The following is a 21,765-nucleotide window of genomic DNA, read 5'->3' as shown; positions in this document are numbered from 1 at the left end:
ATCATATATTTTTTTGTGAAGTCTTGAATATCTGTCTGTTGTTGTTAATTTAAATTCTATTTTAGACTTTGTAATTAAATATTTGAATTTTTTTTTGCTTTAGGTGAATTTTGATAGAATCACAAATTGCAATCAGGCTTTGAAAGAATGTTTTCTGTGGGTAAACTGGAGTATAAATACAGGAAATACTTGTTGTCTACTAATTTTTCTGTAGTGTCAAAATGACAACATATCTCAGCTGTACTCTAATTGACTGGTATTAGTCTAAATATATAGTGCCATAGCCAACCTGCCACACCTATCAATTGGAAATGTCGTTTTAACCAAAATCTTAAGCATTGAGAAAACCACTGGATCATTGCAAAAAACTTGCCAATATTGGTAATAAACTGTGTGTTTTTGTGGATGGTGGTTGTCATGTAGAAAAATGTATGTCATTAAGCACACACATCAGGCATGCATGTGGAGTATATTTTAGAAGAAATTATCCAAGTGGAGAGAAGAAATGGAAACATGGAATGAGACAGATGTACGCAGAGAGACTCAGAGAGTTTGAGATCATGTCAGCTATTAGTTTACAATGAGATAGGGGAGAGGGTGGCTATTAATACCAGTGTGTAATATGATCAGCCTTCTCCCCCTACCAGCATGGTGGGTCAGACAGTGTGTGTGTGTGTGTGTGTGTGTGTGTGTGTGTGTGTGTGTGTGTGTGTGTGTGTGTGTGTCTATTTAGATGCCAGTGAGGGTGTGGGAGGGTTGGGCACTGGTTGAAGGTCTCTACTATACAGATAGAGCATCATGATAGTGTGAGCTTTCAGATATAAAAATATTTGTCTCCTTGTCTGTTTTGTTGTTGTGGGATTCAAGATAAAAATAAATCACTAGTGTCATAGTTTGCTTGCAGTAGTTCTCTAAAAATGTGCTTTTTTAATCACATTAAAGGGGATTGAACTTAATCATGAATGGTTAACTTTAAAATGCTAATTTAGTATTTTCTGTTTTATTTTACTCCTTTTAAAATCATATTTATGTGTGTCTTTTTATATTGCCACGTGTTCCTTTTACATTTTATCTTAATGGCTTTTCTTCCTGTGTTGTTCTTAAAAGCGCTATACAAATAAGTATAATTACATTATATAAACTCACTAAAAAGCTGGAGCCATCTGATGCAGAATGTTTACATATGTAATCGCCAGACAGCGTGGAAAAAAACAATTTTACCAATCTTGAAAATAAAAGGGAACAAAATTGGTTGTTTATGTCAATCAAACCAAACTAGTGTATTGTAGTGCAGACATCGTAGAGATATGCCTCAAAAGGATAATCGCTTACCTTTTTTCAGCTGTCAGAAAGTGCAAGAATAGTCTGGCGACAAGGCTTTGGCTTACACTTATCAACTCTGTATCAAATATTTTGAGAAGTGGCTGGCAGGAGTGGCTGCTGCAGTAATGGCAGACAGCAGCAGGCTTTGACATTTTTTCAAAGACACGTTGGAGTACACACTGACAGCGAGTGGAAGAGGCTTGACACAGGCATAAAAGCAGAATACTCACATCAGTTTTTTGTTTTCTAACGTCTATCATCATGGAGACTTTCACTGCCACTGCGAGCTGACATTTCCCATTAAATGAAACTAAATTAACAGATGTGTGACCCATATATCCACAGCTGATTCTGCCTCCTCCATTTAATTTCCCTCCATATAGGCAGTGTGTAGATGCACATATGTGACCAAGTGACACCCTAACCTGTTGCACCTCTGAGGTAAACAGCACCCTCCTCTGGCAGTTGCACTAATAAACCTCATTACAAGTCCATCTTCTCCCTCTCATCTCTCCTTCACCCTCTTTTCAAAAACAACTCGAGCAAGATGAGTAATAACAAGCGTCCGTATGGTTTGTGTCGAGTCATTAAACTGTGTGCGTGTGTGTGTGTGTCTGTGTGTGCACTGTTGCTACGGCAACTGAAAGATTGTCTCAAACGTCTCGCTAGATCAGATGAGAAAGCACAACACACGCTACTGCAAATACATCTGATGTAGAAGGTTTGATGAGGTTAAATTGCAAATTAAAACTTCCATCAGCCCCAATTAATGCATATACATTTTTTGTTTTTCGTATTGTAAAAAAGCCCTTGAAATTTGTCATGCAGACTTAAAAATGCTAAAGTGTCCATCAGAAAATTGACAATGAAAAGGTATTTTCAGATTAATCTTTAAAAAAAAATGTTTTAAAAACCTCAAATCAATCAGTTAAGAGGTCCATGATGATATCACAGTCTTTAGTGCTTCTTTACAGTAATGATTGAATTGGTTTTGGTTGGAGAACGGCGACCTGCAGCGCGTCTCTGCAGGGTGATGAAAGGCCTCCACGTTGTACGTCACCTCCTCCGCCTTGGGGTGAGAATGTGACACGTCTGAGTTGGGGCGCTAATGAGATCTTAGGGCTCTATCGCAGGGAGACAGAGTCCAGGAGAGGGGGGAGGGGGTGCAAGGTGTAATGGGAAAAGAGAAACGTAGGCGAGGGATCGAGAAGAGAGGGAGAGTCATGAAAAGAAGAGGAAATGAAAGAACAACGGCACACATTAAAGATGGGGAGAGAAATTAAATAAGGGAGTAGAAAACAGGAAAAAGCGCCTGTGTGACTAATAACCAGGCAGTAATTAATGTGTATAATAAGTGCAGGGTAATCACACTTGGTGGAGATGATGGGGCCAAGCCCTAAGACTCACTAGAATAGTATAAAATGGGCACATATACATCGGAGATAAACGTTTAACCCCAAAAACAGAGGTTAAAATGACCAAAGCACTATGTTTAACTTACAATTTCCTCACTTTAAAGATGTCTATAATTTGAAAAATGTGACATCTGTTCTTTCTGTAATGATATGACAGCACATAATATGTAATGGGGAGCTGTGAACCCTTGGGCTTGCTTCAGGGTCTTCTCTGGAAACTTCAAAAAATAACGATGAGAAACAATATGAATACTGAGGCTTAATTTTGGAATCAAAGTGAAATAGACAAACACTACCGCTAAATGTGCAGCTAATATACCCATAAATCAAGCAAATAAGACCTACAAATAAAGTATGAAACCAGCAATGATGGAAACTCTCAGTTTGACATCCAGGAGGTCACGGTGGGGGCAGGTGGTTGGTTGAGCAATAGTAGGTCTGGATTGCGATAATAGTTAAAGAACAGCAAAGTGTGGGAGAATTAAGTGATAGAAAAAAAAAAATAGAACTGTAGATATTTACCACCAAATGAATAAAAGCAGAATGTGGGAGAAACAATCTACCTTATTGAACTTTCACCAAGCTTTCATTTGGTTAAAAATGTATAACATTGAAACCTTCAATTGCATCATACAAAAAGAAGAAAAGTAGTCAAGGCATCACAGTCGATCAACCCTGCAGGTCAATCTGCAACGATGCAAAAAGAGTGTTCAACGCTTTTCAGTGTATTTGCTTGCGGCTTGTCTGTTTGCATGTGTTTTCTTAAGTAGCAGCAATTAATCTCTCCGCAACGTAACTTGGCTCCACTGCACTTTCCCTTGCAATTTTTCAAATTTACTCTCACCTAACATCTTAAACCCCACTGTCATTACAAACTCATACTTTGCAGCCAAACATTATTCAAAGCCAGAGTTTCCAAAACATACTAAAATATGTATATAATATGCTGAATTTTGGAGTGTATGTATTAGGAGGTATATTTCCATTTGATGCTGCCATAAAAAACCCTACTTTACCATACAGATGGGATAATGATATGTCAATTTTAAAGGAAAGCATAATGTACTTCAGGTCACTAGCCCATTAACTTGATGCTTGTTGCTTGGTATATGCGGACACTATCCTGATCAGAGCAGTGGGCTTACACATATGACATCAACCTGTTGCAATCCTATTTTTTTCTCCTCTGAATCACATGAACAGTCTGCAGCTGATCAGATTTAACATGTTTGATAAAAGATTTGAGGTCTGACTAGTAGTTTATCAGATCTGACTCAGTCACAACCCCACACACACGTTGCCACCTCCCACCAGGACCAGTCTGGCCCTGTTGCCCGCTCCCTCTCTGTCCCACACCCACGGTCCGTATGCTGGCATAAATGTTGCTAAGCGTCTCCACACGCAACCGACACTCTCTCCTGCTCCAATGCACACACTTGCATGCGGAGAAGTTTAGAAAAATCACAGGGTTAAATGCATGTAAAAGCAGACTGTACAAAATAAGGTTTAAAAAAGGATTCGCAACACAAATATTCAGATGCAAGGATAAACAGTGAACCACCCAAAAGCACACACATATCTCTCTGTGTAAAGTGGTGGGTTGGCACTCATCCTGAAACACAGGCCAGCCTCTCAGTACTGGTGTCCAAGCAACCAGAGAGGGCAGAAAAGAGTGTACTCTCTCACACACACAAAGGCACACACATGCACACAGAACAGCAAGGACAGATATACAGAGAGATTCTTTGACGTGCAATTTTATATTATTAGCCGTTAAGGCTTTGACATTTCCAGAAGAATTGGGAAAGGCCGTGTGCAGTGGCTGTGAGTGAGCCAAATTTCTTATGGTTCAAAAGTCCCAGTCTTTCAGGTGAGACACTTTGAATCGCTGTCAGACTTCACCTGTCTTCCAGGATGGCACTGAGCTGTGGATAAAAGGGCAGGGCAGTTTGACTTTATGCAAGATTCAGTAGTTTACTTTAGTCTTGAATAAGAGTTGAGGCTTGATGTAGGAGACAAAATATAGCATGCTTCAAGGTAAAAAATAACTTTATTTATTAAAATTATTTCGAATGCAATCTTTATTTTCAATTATTTACACTACCTGTCCAACCCCAAACAGTGGGACAAAGTTAGCCACTAAGGCGAGTGAACACAGTGGAACTTTTAGAGCCAAATATCATATAATATAATATAATATTAATCAGGTGGCCAGAAACAAGACTCCAAATGAGTGATAATTTTGCTCCATAACTGCTGGATGTGTAAATAAGCAACTGTTTCAAGTTTCATATCAACTTAAAACATGATGATACGGCAATGTTTTTATCTTGTTTGGCTTTTAGTCTGATTTTCTCTCACTTTGTATTTTTGTCCATGATTACTTAAAAAGAATTGTAAAAAATAAACTGAAAAATAAAACTGAAAAAGGACAGAAATTGACTTTATTGCTGAGATACGGGGAGGTGAGATCATGTTTACTGTTGCCTTGGATTTTTTTGTTGACACAGTGTTTTTAGCGCAGTCCTGCTGTGTGCTGCCAACATTTCCAACTGCTTCAGGCTGCGCACTTGATTTTCTACCACTTTATTTTTCTCACCCAGAATGCACTGGAGAGAATCCCCCAGTCACACATCACCCACGTTGGCCCTTCAGGGGACGGCATTTACATCTGCCATGAATATTTGGCAAGTCAGTGAATAAAATGCGACCATAGTGAAGTGCGAAGACAGCACACACCTGATCAGGAGCATTCGGAGGCCTTTACTGCTCATTTTAAGAACATTTGAGGGCATCTGTGCCTGGAGCAGAAGTTCATTTTTGACTCTAGTGTCTGCGCTCATGCCAGTACTGGGAGACTATTTAGTCTCTGTCAAGAAATGTCAATATGAAAAGACTCTTTGACAGTTGGCAGATGACTGGAGGATGAGATGTTGCCTAGTAACTAAAAAACCTGACAGACTGATTGATCGAGCCTCAGACCGAACAGTTGGCGTGTGTAGGATGGGTATATGTGCTGTAGTAAGTGTGCATGTTGTGTGTGTATGTGTGAGCTGTGTAAATCTGTGAACCAGGGATGTGGCAAGAGAAACACAGAGATAATGCAAATGTCTGCGGCAGGGTCAGGGGTTCTGTTTTTAATCGGGATGACTACAATCAAGAGACTGAAACAGATGGTTGTTCAATCTGAGTCAGTCTTCTACCTCCTTTTAGAATAGATGTGTTTGAGTCACCAGTGGCATCTGAACATGTTATGATGAAAATGATGGCATGTGACAATCAGGGAAACATATACTGCATCCATGAGTTGATATTGAGTGAATATGTAATTAAAAAATGAGAGAAAACAAACATTGTCATTGACACATAATGAGGGATTTGCAGAATAGTCCAATATCAATATCAATGTTCAGTCTTGTTCGTGGAAACTTGGTACCTGTAGCAACACCCACCAACGCAACCGCTTGCCTCTCTTTTGGTCTAAACAAACACACAAATTAGTGACCTGCCTATGCTGTTTTCCAACATTTCACCAGTTGCATGATAGTTTAAGTTCCAGCCTGATGAACAGCACCAAGCTAAAAATCTGACTGCTATTCCAAAACTGTTTTGTGCAACAAGTAATCCAAATAAAACATGTTAGAAATCACTGTTGAAAAATCTGTTTTATGATGTCATGATTGTGATAACACTATGGTTAAGGTTAAGGCACAAAAATTACTAGAGAAACATCAGCATTTGGCTTAATATAAGTTGTTAAGGCTAGGAGACGTTTTCATGGTTACAGTAATAAGTATGGTTAAAGGTCCTGTGTAACACTTTTTAGGATCTATTAGCTGCAATTGTATATATTGTTCATAGGTACCGGTATCTGTTTTCATGACCTTAGAATCAGCCGTTTGGGGCAAAGGTCCTCTTCTATGGAGTCGATGAGAGATGTTGAATCACCATGTTTTATACAGTAGCCCAGAATGGACAAACCAAATACTGGCTCTAGGTGGATGAGTGATATCGCTTATCCACCAAGATTCAGTTTGTTACAATCTGCAATTACACCACTAGATACCACGAAATCCTTCGGTTCAGGAACAATCGTAATCCCCCCAAAAAATAACAATCTTAAAAAGGGAAACAAATAGCAGTCCATAAGTTACACTTGAGCCGTCCATTCACGTCAACCTCCTCTCTACTTGGCCTTTATAGTGTTATCTGACTTCCTCCTATTCTCCGGCCATAATTCCTTGCTTGCTCTTTTTAACTTTAACTTGTTTGGGTAAATGTAATTTCATTTGACCTCTTTCTTCTATGTTTGACCTTCACCATCCCAAAGACCCAGATCAGGGATCAGGCAAAAAGCACATGTACTTTGCAATTTGTTTTTGCAAGACAATTTTTTCCTGGATAATTTTTTGATTGTAGGTTCTCTAGCAGAGCCCGCCCTTGCTTAGTGTTCTACTTTTCCAATAATCTTTCTCATTATCTTTCAAATTAAAATTGAGACTCTCTTCCGTCTGTAAATCCCCTTAAACCAAGCACAGCCTGCTGAGCTAACCCTGCTGAAACAGTTATGCACTTCATGTTGAAAACAGAGATCCACTCCTTTCAAGCCTTTTTAAGTTTTATAAATACACATAATCTTTCCCAACCCTTTTTCCACCCACAGCTAGAAAATGCAGCGATTTTGTGTTGTGATTAATGAGCTGTAATCAATACCTCTGCAGGTTTCTGAGCAACACCTAATGTGACAACCCTTTTAGGCCGTAATTGCAAATTGTAATTGTGCCCTGGCTAACAGGCCTTGTGGGGATGGTATAATTAAGGAACAACTGGTAATGGAGACCAGTTATCTCTGTATGGATGTCTAACCCAGACCTGGCCTAATGCAGCTGTGTCTGACAGCAGGGAAACGGTGGAAGCAGAGACACAAATCATAAATACCAAAATGACTCAGGGAAAAATGTGTGTTGTGTTGAGTCTTGTGATGTGAAATTGCACACTTCCATTGTCTCTGTCTTTGACTAAATCAGTTTATCTTTGTAGATTTTTAAGTTCTTTATGATATATTTGGCATACTATCTAACAGCTGGAGTGCAATTAAAAAATAAAGGAACACAAAGACGGAAGATGGATAAAAATCACAGTTAACCTTCCTGCTGGGGATGATTGGACAAGCAATTTGCCTGATGACAATGAAAGAAAAAAACCCACAACGATCCTTATTTTCATGTTAACAAAATGTGTCATAAATGTCATGTGTGATGGTGCAAAAAAAAAAAAACTTTTGTTTATTCAGCTATTGCTCATCAAAGAATCAGACAACGTCACCAAGATGCAATTAAGAAACCACACTGAGGAGTCACGACCGTCTGACACATTTAGACGAGGCTGGAGTATTTCAGGAAAGGGGCAAACAAAGCCCTGAATGACTCAAGTCATCCCGTGGATGGTTTGGATTTTGACTCGTGACGTGATCAATTTTATCACAAAACTCATTCACCTTATCATTCTTAATCAGAAAGCGGGGCTGCATTTAATTGTTACTGAAAGACTTCCTGTATGTTTTCATCATGGTGATCAAATCTGTGTGTAATTTCTACTTGGTCCATCTTGAACGCTATTCAAGAAACAGCTATGATCAATGTAAAATGTCCTTTCAGGAAATGTATTTCTTTTTTGGGGGGGATGTATAGAGCTGATGAGATATTTTCTGTGAATCTACAATCTGGTTTTGGTGTCAGTCCTGCAGTAAAGCTGCAATCATTATGCGTGTGCCCACTAGAGGGCAGCGCAACTACATGTAAACACAACACTGATATATTATTGCCTTATAAAGTTGATATGGCAAACATGGTAGAAAACAGCTGCGCTGCCTATTTAGGCATTTAGCAGATATGGAGTTACGTTACATTAGCATTCAGTTTGAGTCGTGTTTTTGGATAAATGTGAGTCCAATATTCACTTTCAGTGCTGTCCTATTTCCACCAACTTCTGAGGAAAATAAGTTATAAGCCACCTAGTTGCTTCCTTTCAGAGCTTATTCACTGCAAACAGATGGCTGCAGCAAAGAACAATGTTGATGAGCGCGGTAAAGGGTGAACTGTAATGTTGGAGGCAGTAAAATCAAAAAAATTAACCAAAATATGCTCAAGAGTGGAACTGAGTTGAATGATAATTCTCTGTGGGTTTGTCACTGCGAGCAAACCTCTTCACACACAGTATAATCCATGTTAAGAAAATAGCAGCTTTAAAGAGCAAAATAAAGTTGTTTTACCAATGTTGCACTGATAGAGTTGGGAATGAGGCCACATGACTATAATGAAGTCAAGATTGCCCCCCCAAGAAGAATGCCAGCATCATTCATTTCAGCAAGTGTCCTAAAACGACATCTGTTTATGTTCAAGTGACAAAGCCCCCCAGTGGCCGTTCTACTTATAATGGGAGTAAAGCAGGAAGTGAGGTGAGGTTATTATAGAGCACCAAAGTCTGCAGAGGGACGATGTCAACAAACACAAGAGATGCTTGTTTGTTTCCTGTTTCCAACCGACAGTTAACACCTTTTTTTTATACACCATGACCACGATTGTTTTTCTGAAACTTAACCGCATTATTGCAGCCATGACAACAAAGCTCCCCTTACCTTGACAAAGTGCTTGGTTGAACCCAAAGCATGATCTGTCCCCAAACCTAACCTAACCTAACTTGTTATTGTGCCAAAAACCTAACCACACGTTAACCATAGCGCTGTCACATCAGGAAACATATATATCAATGACAAATGACATTGTGCTTGTGATAGAGGCATCATAGAGAGATAGAGAGCATGGACAAAAATAAAAATAAAATAGAAGAACTTGTTGATGAAGATGATGTGGCAGTAAGCACGAGCAGTCAAATGTTCTTACACAATAGGCTACGTTGTGTGGGCAACTACAGAAATACTTCGCAAATTGTCATTAAATTGCCGGGTACAACTCCCTGAGCTCAAAGCAGCATGTTCACACCTGTTGACTGGTAATTGTGAACAGTAATTGCAACCATTTCAAAGGGCGTAATAATCACTATCATTTTTTATATTGTTCATGGTAGTAATGGTAGTGCTTTTAGTTTTAATATTTAATCACAGAAGCAAGCACAGCAGAAAGCATTAAATGGTGTCATGGTTTAACAAGAGAGGGCATGGGTTGTCTCTCTGTTATCAACCGGCTGCTTCGTGCGGTTTGTCATTACCGCTCGGTGTTTATAATGGGGTCTGATGCCCTGAGCTACTGGCCTGCACTTAGTGGCGTTGGCGATTAGAGCTCGGCCTTTAATTTCTGCCGCAGAGTCAGTGTTATCATGTGGAAGGGCAAGGAGAGGGGAAGTGAAAGAGAGGGCAGGGATGAGAACAGGAGAGATGCTGAGCAAAGATCAGATATAGAATCGAAAGTACGTGTGAGCACCTTCCAAGTTTGAGTGTGTGAAGGGAAAAAATGTCCATAAAGGAGGATTTTGAAGAAGCACAGACAGACAGTGAGTGATGACAGCGGGCGGTTGAGATGGCAGAATGATGAATGACAAGAGACAACCACTGGAAGACGAAGTTGAAGACGAAGCTGACTGAAAGAAATATGAAACTCTATACTGTGTGACGTAATGAAGTAAAGGAATTGTATGTTTTAAGCCATTAACAGCACACCACGTTTACTTTATTTCACTGTTGTACATTTTTTTTAAAAGTCCAGTGTCTAACTTTTATAAGGATCTCTTGGAAATGGAATATAATGTATGTTTTTTATGAATTGTTATGTTTTTGTTCCCTTAGAATGAGCCTTTTATATCTACAGGTGCCACCTTCAATGGAGTTCGCTATGTTGAACAACCATGTTTCTACAATAGTCCAGAACAATTCGCATTTCTTAGCTACTATATTTTATCCTTCGCACTTGGAAATCGAGGATGAAACAAGGGAGTTGAAATCTGCAACTATACCTCTAGATGCCACTAATTCCTCCACATTGGATCTTTAAAATCTGTTTACAGGTCTGGGGGCTCAGACGAAGCATGAAATCTGATAAACTGCCTCAAGACAAAAGTGAACTTACCAGACCCCTCTGAAGCCCGCTCCTCATCCCTGCTTTAGACCAATACCTCGGGACTACATTAGCAGCTACTAGCATATCACACTCAAATTTCAGAGCAAACTGTCTGCAGTTGAGTTGAATTGTGGGTAATGTATGCTCCAGGTTTGGCCTAAGAAGAATGCATGTAATAAAAAAGACTCCTGCATCGATTTTGATCCTTTTATTTTAACATTGTGAGTCCGGCAATGTTAAACAAGTGCGATGCTAAACCGATGGAGTTTTTAAGCATAGCGTTTGTCAGAAAAGACCGATGAAACAGATGTAGAGAGAGTAAGAGCAGCAGAATCTGAATCTGAGATCTGAATGAAAGGGGGGCAATGACTCTGCATTTTCATTGTTTTTCTTTCCGCTTACTCATCCCTTTCAATAAGCACATTCACACACAGTGACACAACAGTCCCTCTCTATCTCTATCTCTCTGTCTCTCCCTCGCTGTTTGTCTTCTATCTGTTGTTCCTCCATCCTTCCAGTTTTCTCTTTTCCCTCCATCCCTTTGTCTTTGTTTCTTCTTTTTATCTTCCTGTTTCTACCTCCCTCCCCTCCCTCCCACCCTCCCTTTCTTTTTCTACAGCTGAATCCTCACAGTTGTTTGGTTTGGGAGGACTTCCTTTCTGTGGGTCTTTCTTCTCCCCTTTAATAAACGAGCCGGTCTTGTGATGGGAAACAAGAACTTCCTTATTTTAGTCTGCTCTGGGGAAAAAACACACACACACACACACACACACACACACACACACACACACACACAGTATACATAATTTTCCAGGCAGATAAACACACAGATTCACACAAATATACCGAACATGTGCCTTTCTATTAACATGTGATTCAACCCAAGCTCAGATTTACATGCATGTGTGTTGGAGAGAGGGAGAGAGAGAGCTTGGCTTTGTATTCAATCTGGATCCTGTTTGTCAGTTAGGACGGCCACTTCCACATCCCCAGGATGCAAACATGCTCACACAAATACACACACACTCTCTGTACGTTCGGAGTGCAAAAATCTCAACCAACACAGCGATTCATGCAACTGGTCCAATGCCCATGTAAATATTGTTTTAATTTTATTATTAATATAGTGTACTTATTATTGTATACACATTGGAACTGTGATATGAGCTGTGGATTTCTGATATGAGAAACTATTTGTTGCTTTCTTCTGTTCTTTAATTCTCTAAAACAGCACTATACTATTTTTTCATTTTAATTAATAATTGCCAACAAATAACAAGAGAAACTGCCTTATTCCATCTCTCAGTACTTATGTGTTTGTGACAATGACACCAGGACTCATTGACAAATAGCTACATGAATAGTAAGATTTTTAAGAAAAGTTATTTTTAGCCCTTTTAAGTTATTTATTAGTAATTGTTGAAAGAGTTAAAGAAAGTACTCAAATGGGCAGTGAAACATTTCTATTCAGTTCTTTATAAGTCGAGCACACTGTGAAATTCTCATAGAGCCGCTAATAGATTAATGCTCCATACTGTGGCAATGTTTTCTTCACTGCAGTGGCACTGCAAGGTGCCCTTTTCCCACTTTTTTCTACACTTCAATCTCCATGTGAACGTTTATTGTTAACAAAGCAGGCCTGAACAAATGTACTCAAGTTAGAAATATATATTTTCTTATATGTATGTGTTGAACATTTTAATACAATATGATAACTCTTACAGAGCCAGAACATACTGTGTTTATTCATTGTTCTCAGTGACAAAACAAACTTGGTGAGCTCTTGAACGTCTGTAATGTTGAGAACATTTCCATAAATCCCAGCATGCTAATCAACATATGGCCCCCCAGGCAACCAAAGATCATCAACTGACTGAGACGTCACCCACTGAGAGCTATTTGAATATCTGACATGTGAAGTATGAGTTGGAAAAATAGGTTGTTTTTCACTTCATTATTGGTACTGACATATGTGGTTTTGTTTGTGCCAATGTTGATACGAAATCATTTCATTATTCCTTATTAATCATAAAAAAGGATGTTAACCCTAAACAACAGGTGATTTACATTTATATAACTAAAGCCATGAAAAAGAAAAATAATAATTTGCATCCATTTTTGATTTTCATAGGTAGGTAAGTGTGGATGGGTGTGTATTTGTGTCATTGTGAGTCCGAACAGCATTTTCTGTTGCTCCAATGCAAATGACTGTGTGCTTATTTGCATACATTAACGACAATATGCCTATTGTTTCAGTGAAACCAGCCGGTGAGAGGACTCCATTTCATTTAGCTGGTCACAGGTGGAGGATACAGACTGTGTGAAGACCTTGTTTTAACAGCTGCAATGATCATTGTGATCATTATGTTCAGCGACATTCACAAAATTTAATTGGATACCTTTTCTAATTTTTCAAATGTCCACACACAGCTGATGTTTTTGTCTGCTTCCTGTAAGTCATTTGTCACTGAGTCTGTTTCCATGGCACTTTGTTGCATTTTGTTTTGAACTGATGCACAAACTTTTCCACCTCAGCAAAGCTTAAAAACTTTTCATTGATACTTTATTTGGATTTGGATTAGAGGTGCTTTATGGACATTTTCAATTTGCGGTTTCAAACAAGTGGATGGAAAAGGACTTACAATGAATGAAAGAACATTAAAACGGCAGTAATGAGTAAACAGCAATGACACAAGGCGAAACAGAAGTTGCCTGTATGTAACTCTAGTTCTACGAGTATGCATGTAGCCCAACACAACTGTATATCACAAAATAAACGACAGAATATAAATACAGTTACTGTGGGGAATATAACTGGAGCACAATGCTGTCTGATTATTTATTATACAAGAGTGTGTGGAGTGGTATTCAGTAGAAGTCTTCAACACCAACAGATCTTCAAACCATTATCATTAAGTAGTTTTCCATCTAAATATAGCACAAACTGAGTGTTGAGAAAACCTGCCAAAGGAAACTGTGTATCAATGATGTGGTTGTTAGGAGCTGGGGTGTTAATTTTCTTGCAGAATGCCATTTGACAGTCGCAGGAGAGGGTGCACGAGATGTCTTTGTTAAATGAACACCAGTAAAACCTAAACGGTGAAAAACATATAGATAACACAGTAGAATAATGGCATTTAGTCTATGTATTCATTTTACTAAGGTTACAGTCTCCTCATCATTCCAGATCTGATGTTTTCATCTGCTACAATTTTTCATCTTTCCAGTTGACGTTTAAGCCAAATGCTTCCTGACGTCATGACAAGGGGTAACTTTTTATTACATTACGTCAGTTTCTGGGCTCCATAGACATCTTCAAATTACTTGTTTTTACCCACCAGCTGTCTAAAATCCCTAAAACATTGAATTTAGGATGATATACAATTGATAAATGCAGCAAATTCTCACATTTTGTGAAGCAGGAAATGTGTGACTTTAATTAATGTTCATCAAAACTCAGTAAACTAGTCTGCTATGTTTGCCAAATAAAATCAAATATGGTCACATAAAAGTCAAAAGGGTTGGATTCTTTCTGAACAGCAGTGTGTTTAAGGATGTGTCTTTCTGCATTCACGTGGGTTTATGCCCGCACGTATGCTTGTGCGTCTGTTAAAAAGGGGACTTCACCCTTGCCTCAGGGTCACAGGCCTTACAACAACAGTCTTATTCATGTCCGAAGATTTGAAGATGCGCCTCGTCATGAGTTAAAGACCTACTAAACTTGAAGCAGTTTGAAAGACATAAGGTCATGAGATGCACAACAAATTTAGGAAGTTTCCTGACCGCAAAATAGTTTTTCGGAGTGAATCATTTTAAAACCTTGCACTACTGCACATCCCAGATCAAAATGAAAGGGAAAGTAAAAACTTATAAATATAATATAAAAGGTCAGAAAGACTTCAACTCACTCTTCTTTACTCTGTTATCTGTTTGGATCTTCTGACTTTAGCAACACTTTTCTACGGTCTACTTACAAATGGAAGGAAAACACACTTTCACGCACACCGGAGGTTTGTGAAACCATTAGAAGTCATTAGCCCTATGTAGCTGCAAGCCAAACCATTTCTCTCAGTAGCTTCATGTGTGGTTGTGGCCACTTTGTTCTGTAACACCTGTGAACGTTCGGGGATTTAAGTTACACTTACAGACTGTTCACAAGAGCTAAACCGGCTGTGCAATTTACACCCACATATGAGCATTTCTAAAGACTTTTGCAGATGAAATCAAAGAGGAAGTAGGTAAGTAGTATATTTACAGTCAACAGTGAAAACCTCAGCATGCTATGTTTGCTTAAGAAGGATGTCAGATGGTCTTCAGTTAGACTATTTCAACCACAGTTTGGTTTCTATTGCATGTATGCCACAATATACAATGCAAGAAATAATAAGAAGAAAAGTGTCTTTCGTCGACATGAAAACTGTAAAACTGTAGCCCCAAAAGTGCAATTCTCAACTGTATTCCAGAGTTTAGAAACGTACTTCTCAAAGCAACATCTTTACATTTTGGTCATCTCTAAGATGACTGACTGTGGGCTGGATGTTTTGTACTGTATCTCTTAGAAATCAGAAATACTCATGTGAGCTCTTAAACATCATGTTTCCCCCACTTGTATCCATTTTAATGACCGTACAGGTCAACTTCATCTGAGGGATCAACACCCAGCAGCACAGCTCCCGTTGGCTCACTGTCACTTTTAAAAAGAATGGAGATGAGGTTGGAGGGTGGACGGGGTGGGTGTGTGTGGTGTGTGTGTGTGTGTGTGTGTGTGTGTGTGTGTGTGTGTGTGTGTGGTGGTGGTGGTGGTGTTTTGGATCGTGTTGTGATGGAGAGAAAGAAACAGGAGGAGGGATTTGCCGACCGGATAGCTGACATCAGCTTTGAAAAATGTGTGTGTGCAATTGTGTGTGGGTGTCAGTGTCTAAGAAAAAGTAGAATCAGAAGGGAGGAGAACAGAAAGAGCTCTCACTCTGTGTGTTTTTATGAGGACCAAGTGTTTTTAAAATCCTTGGATAAAATGTGATAGGCCAACATTTTCAATGTTAATGCATTTGATGTGAATACAGATGTATTTGACTTTCTGAGGTGCACTGGAAACATGTTAAGGATGTTTTCCTACTGGCCCCCGAATGCATGCTGGGACACCCTCAACCCTGCAAAGCTGAATGCAAAAATGTATGAATGATAAAACATTATTCATAACTTTAGGTCAGTATGTTAGTTTTAGAAGTTTAGAAGTTTGGATAAATAATTAAATCAAAAGTGTTTGGTGGTAAAACAGCGTACATCAAAACAGTGATCATTTGTATAGGCTGGTACACATTGTATGCATTGTCTTTTGTGACGCTTTGAGTTGCCAGAGTCAAGAAAATCTTTATTATTATTATTTTTTCTATTGTGTCACTTTTCCTGTGTGAATTAAAGGTCTTGGTTCATAGTAACAGAGTTGCACAATCAACCTACTCCTATGTTTGCGGTGACACTGTCCCTCTACAAGACAGTGCCACAAAATTTAACAATGCTTGATTCATATTGCACTTTAGTGGTTGCAAATTCCCTGAAAAATCTGAGATAAATCAGTAAAACTTTGGCTTTTTGGGCCCCTTGTGGTCCTAGGGAAAATGAGGCTCTGTAGCTGCTGGATTAGGCATAACTTGGTCCCTTTCAGATCAGGTCTATTTTTTCTTTCACATTATAACTTATGCATATGCACATATGGTGTATTTTACGACGGAGTATTAGGGCCAAACTAAGAGAAAAAAAATGATTTTATTTAGAATAAAGTCGTAATATTATGAGAATAAAGTCGTAATATTACGAGGATAATGTACAAAAGAAGCAATTTCTTCCAAGTCTGTGTGGTTCTTTCTTCGAAATAGACACCGTCGTTTGCACAATCGTTGCAAAGTCCTGATACTGATAATAATTTGATGCTGATATGCCAAAAGATTAAGTATTTCCTTATTTGTGAAACCGATACCAAAGTATAACTTCACAAGATTCTCAACAATCCTCATTTTAACACAGGGGGAAGACTGCTCCTTCTTGTAAGAGTTCTCATAAAATGACTTTATTCTCGTAATGTTACGACTTTATTCTCATAGACCTAATATTATGACTTTATTCTAGTAATATTACGACTTTATTCTCGTAATGTTACGACTTTATTCTCGTAGACCTAATATTATGACTTTATTTAGTAATTTACGATTTTTTCGTAATGTTACGACTTTATTCTCGTAGACCTAATATTATGACTTTATTCTAGTAATATTATGACTTTATTCACGTAGACCTAATATTATGACTTTATTCTAGTAATATTATGACTTTATTCTAGTAATATTATGACTTTATTCTAGTAATATTATGACTTTATTCTCGTAATATTATGACTTTATTCTCGTAATTTACCCCCAAAAAAGTCTGGCCGTAATACTCCGTCATAGTATTTAACAAAACATATAAAATTATTTGAATTTGAATCACACTTTTGGCCTCCATTTCCACCTTTTCCATCCGTTCATTGTGTGTTTTTTTTCATAGCGAGTGAGACATCGTGTACAGACGATCTCTGGACGAATCAGACAGCGTGCTTAACCGTGACCGAGAGAGAGAGAGAGAGAGAGAGAGAGAGAGAGAGAGAGAGAGAGAGGAAAAGGCGTTTCCACGTTTCAGCTGCCGGTGACAGAGCAGCGCACAGCGGAGCGGACGCACAGAGAGCGGAATCACGGTCATCTTGAACCCGGCGTTTCTCTTTTATTATTTCCAGTGACTCACGGCCGCCTTACCACACTCTCATGACACAGACACAAAATCCACCACTAATCGACTTGAAACCGCAAAAGTGAACCGAACCCACCGAGAGACTAACGGAGTGGACTTTCTTTTTCCTCTTTTTTTTTTTTTTTTTGTCCTGCAGCACGTCTGTCCTCTCCTTCAGGCCGAAACTCAAATTTCCTACAGAGCTGCTTTTCTGTGAGATCCAGAGGAGATTATCTTCCCCTGCAGACTCCCTCATCTCTCTCCCTGTCTCTAGCTGACTCATTTTTTTACTGCGCTCGGGGTGAGTACGTCTCTCTTTTCTGCATTCCTCACATGCGAACCGTTATTTCTTTAAGACCAGTGTCTCCGAGGGTGTAGCTCATGAATTGGCCCGTGCTGGGGAGTCAATCAGCCCTCTCCATTCATGGATATGGATCATTTATTTCCTCGCATACCGTTACATGATGGCTGTGTGAGAGAGTGCTTCACAGCCTCCCTGTAAAATTAAGTTTTCCGGCAGGTTTCATGACATCACATGGGTCAGCTGCACAGTGGGGTGCGAGGGGGGAATTGGGGCGTTTATGGCCCTTATGGGGATATAAATCTAAATCATATTTTACAGAAGAAACACAGACAGTGGGACACTTCCTGTTATCAACAGTGGATTTGGCCAAAATTGTTTAAAAATGAAACAAACAAAAAATAAATGAGCTATTTTAAAGTAGAAACATTTCATGGACACTTTTGTATCTGTAGAATATATCATGAACTAACAAGCCATGTGAAATGTGCAATGCCCTGTTGACTTGACATGACTCAGTCATGAACTTGACTGTTAAGTGGCAAGTTTGAGAATTTCCCATTCTCAAGAGGTCATTTAACACACCATTGATTAAACTAATTGGATTGGGTTTAGTGTCGCTTTAGGCATTCACTATCCAATGTCCTTTTCATTACTTGCCAGCCAATATTCCCATAATACTCTCATAGAGACTTGATTTGGTGATATTATTGACGCTAGCTGTTCTCCTACTGTATGAGAACAGTTTTATAAATTAGAGATTTGTTCCCTAAATTGTCTGTGATGTTTTTATTAGTGTTCTTTTGGAGCAGATTATCTGGACACAAAATTCAGAGAGTCACAAAGTCCGAGGAAACAGGCGATGATAAACCAGTGGCGACCACCTGTGACTGTCCCGGATGACTGTGTGTGTGTGTGTGTGTGTGTGTGTGTGTGTGTGTGTGTGTGTGTGAGCGGATAGGGAAAGGGTGGGTCTTTTATGAATGGATTTGTCTGGCCTGCCAGTGTGTATGTGTGCTGGGAGGGGTGGGGGTGACAAGCACTTCTCTCCCTCTCCGATAGCTGCTTTATATCACATGCTAACCCTGTATTGTGTCGTTTTAATACTCTGATAGTTTCACAAAAGTATTCTTGTAAGACTCAACGTAGAATTTAGGTCTTTTGGTGATGCACCTTTGAACAACAAGGGAACTAAAAGTGCAAAGAGGGAAACACGAGGGGCAAAATACATGAAGACAATATATTAAAGGAGAAAATAAGTTCAATAGCTTTTGTTTTTGCCTAAAATAAGGATACATTTATTGGAATTCATAATTGGGCAATAAATGGAATGGCAGCAGTAAAGGTAAAACAGCAAAAGTCATTAAAGTAGCGCTGCAACTACGGATTATTTTCAGCATTGAGTAATCTGATGATTAATTTCCCATTGGCGTCAGTGTCATAAAATGGAGAAAAATCACAATTTCACAGAACCCAAGGTTACGTCATCAAATTCCTTGTTTGGTAGGACCAGCGGAGACATTAACACAAGACAAAGAAAAACACTAAATCATCACATCTGAGAAGCTGGAACTAGACAATGTTTTGCATTACTGCTAAAAAAAAAAAAAAAGATGGACTAATTGTATTTTTTAACTTTAAACCATTTACATGCTGTGCATACATTTTATCAATGCCCATCCTTTTCTGAATGTGACACACATTTACAGTCCATACATGCACATACTGTACACAAACACTTCATAGTGTGTGACACTTGTACAGCATGACAGTTGTCAGTCCATTTCCTGTGAGGCTGCATTCCAGTCATATTATCCCACCACAGAGAGCAAGCAATAAACAATCTCAGTACAGCAGAATAGTGAAGACTCAACTTTATTTCATTGAAAAAGTAACTGTAATTTCCTTAAAGTTTCAGAAAGGGGTCATGAATTCTATTCAGGTTTACAGTCTTTCAGAAAGTGCTAGCAACAGCAAAGCGTAATCTGTGCATTCAGTGTGTGCATGAGTACTCTTGCAGGTTTATGGGGACATGTTTGAAAAGTGGGGACTTCCTCAAAGTTCATTTGATGGTTAAGACATGGTTAGTTTTAGAGGGAGGGGGGTTAACAAGTAGTTGTGATGGTAAGGGGTTAGCGTCCTCACAAGTCTACAAGCACAGGAGTGTAGGTGTGTGTGTGTGTGTGTGTGTGTGTGTGTGTGTGTGTGTGTGTGTGTGTGTGTGTGCCTTGACTCAGCTTTTTGGGAGCCGGTCTCCTCTCCTCTCTGATACATATCGATCTGTCTTCTCGGACGGAGAAAAAAAGAACTGGGTAGCGCAGCAGAATTGTGCTTCCTCTCTCGGGTTCACTTCCTCTCTGTGTGTGTCGGTGGTGTCGGTTGTCCCCCCGCTGCCGCCAGGGGAATGTTTGTGGTTGACTGTTTGCAGGCGCTGAGTCAAACACAGTTTTCGGGAAGATCAGCGTTAAACTGGTGGAACTTGAAACAATCAAAACAAATGAAAAACATGCCAGTTTGTTTTTTTTTCTTTCACGACTCCCTTGTGAGCAAGATGTTCATTGTCACACATTCAAGACAACAGACAGTAGAACAGAATAGATTAAATCACTTTACCAGAACAAACAATTTGTAGCTGTACTGTTGTCTGCCTAACAACCAAACTCTTAACAGGATGTTATTTTTAGTATGTGAGGAAGAGCCTTTCTTTACCACAAACTGAAACCCATAAATTCACTCTCAAGTTTACCCAAAATTAAAGTCTGGTGTTGAGTATGGTCACTTCTCCAACCACAGCAAAATGAGGAATGGAAACTTTGTTTAGACAAAACTGGACTCACCAACATTTGATCTATTTTCTCTCTTCTGCCTTTAGGTTGAATTTGGTATGAATCATCACAGACTGGCAAGAGCAGTAACAACTAGAGATGTTCCAATACCATTTTTTTCTTTCTGATACTGATACCTGAACTTTGCATATCAGCCGTCATCTTGCAAAAGTAAGACTGGGCAATATGATTTTTTGTTTGTCTGCACACTAATTCGGCACCTGCTGACAGCTGGTTAGCTAGCATAATTTTTTTTCACACTGCAGCAGGTCAGCATTTAGTAAAACTGTGCACGTCACAGTTTACAGGTCAGCTACTGTAGCCAGCTATGACTAGTGTTATTTTTTACTTTTACTTTCAAATTACCTTTTTGTTCACATTATAATAACAACATTTTCACTGTTTTCTTCTTTCAGGGATGCAGTGTTTTCAGTGTAGAAAAGTCCCTGAAAAAGCCTTTATATTATAGACCCAAGCTAACCTCCATTGCATCAGCTGTGGACGACACTGACAGGCCGATATTTAATAAAGCCTGGTATCAGCCTGATCTGACAACAATGCATGTCAACACCACAGACTGGGTAATTAAAATCACATCATGCTGAAAACCAACACGAATGCGTGTGGTCTCAAAGTAGGGACTCGGATATCATGAAAACAACCCAGTCTTTTTCAGCAGTGCGGCCTTGCCGTCACTCTGAAAGGATAACTTCCTGCAGCAGTGGATCCTCTGACATGCCTCATGGAACCCAGAGAGAACAGATATGTCACTGTCAGACCATCCATGCCTTTTGTTTCCCATGCCTCCCCCTGCTGCGCGTTTGTTTACTTTCACCATGTGTGCGCCGGGCTCTCAGGAAGCTATGAGTTACGGAGGGTCAGTGGTATTATGCAGAGTTACATCACTGCCTGTAATCTGCGCTACAGCTCCTCGCTTACACTGTCTTCTGCTGCCGCCCACTTATCTCAGCTCTGTTCCTGGTATCCATTTACAGATTAAACACCTGAAGCAGATGACACTTTCTAATTTACCAAGAAAATGTTTCTTATAGTAAACAGACACATGT

General features: G+C 39.3%; 1 protein-coding gene across 2 annotated transcripts in view; it reads left to right on the top strand.

Moving 5' to 3' along the window:
- The first annotated feature begins 17,465 nt into the window (after positions 1 to 17,465).
- The window catches only part of LOC127363990 (astrocytic phosphoprotein PEA-15), a 51,768-nt gene continuing 47,468 nt past the window's right edge, over positions 17,466 to 21,765 (top strand). Inside the window, exons 1-2 of one of the 2 annotated variants that reach the window (XM_051401023.1) lie at positions 17,466 to 17,873; positions 20,746 to 20,869. The gene's annotated coding sequence lies outside the window, so the exon portion shown is untranslated. The remainder of the gene's footprint in view (positions 17,874 to 20,745; positions 20,870 to 21,765) is intronic. The other variant, XM_051401022.1, reaches the window with a different exon arrangement.

This window comes from Dicentrarchus labrax, unplaced genomic scaffold (genome assembly GCF_905237075.1).
Source record: "Dicentrarchus labrax unplaced genomic scaffold, dlabrax2021, whole genome shotgun sequence".
In the NCBI taxonomy this organism is placed as follows: Eukaryota; Metazoa; Chordata; class Actinopteri; family Moronidae; genus Dicentrarchus; species Dicentrarchus labrax.
Note: the sequence above shows the minus strand (reverse complement) of the source record. Positions and strands in the feature narration are given on the sequence as shown.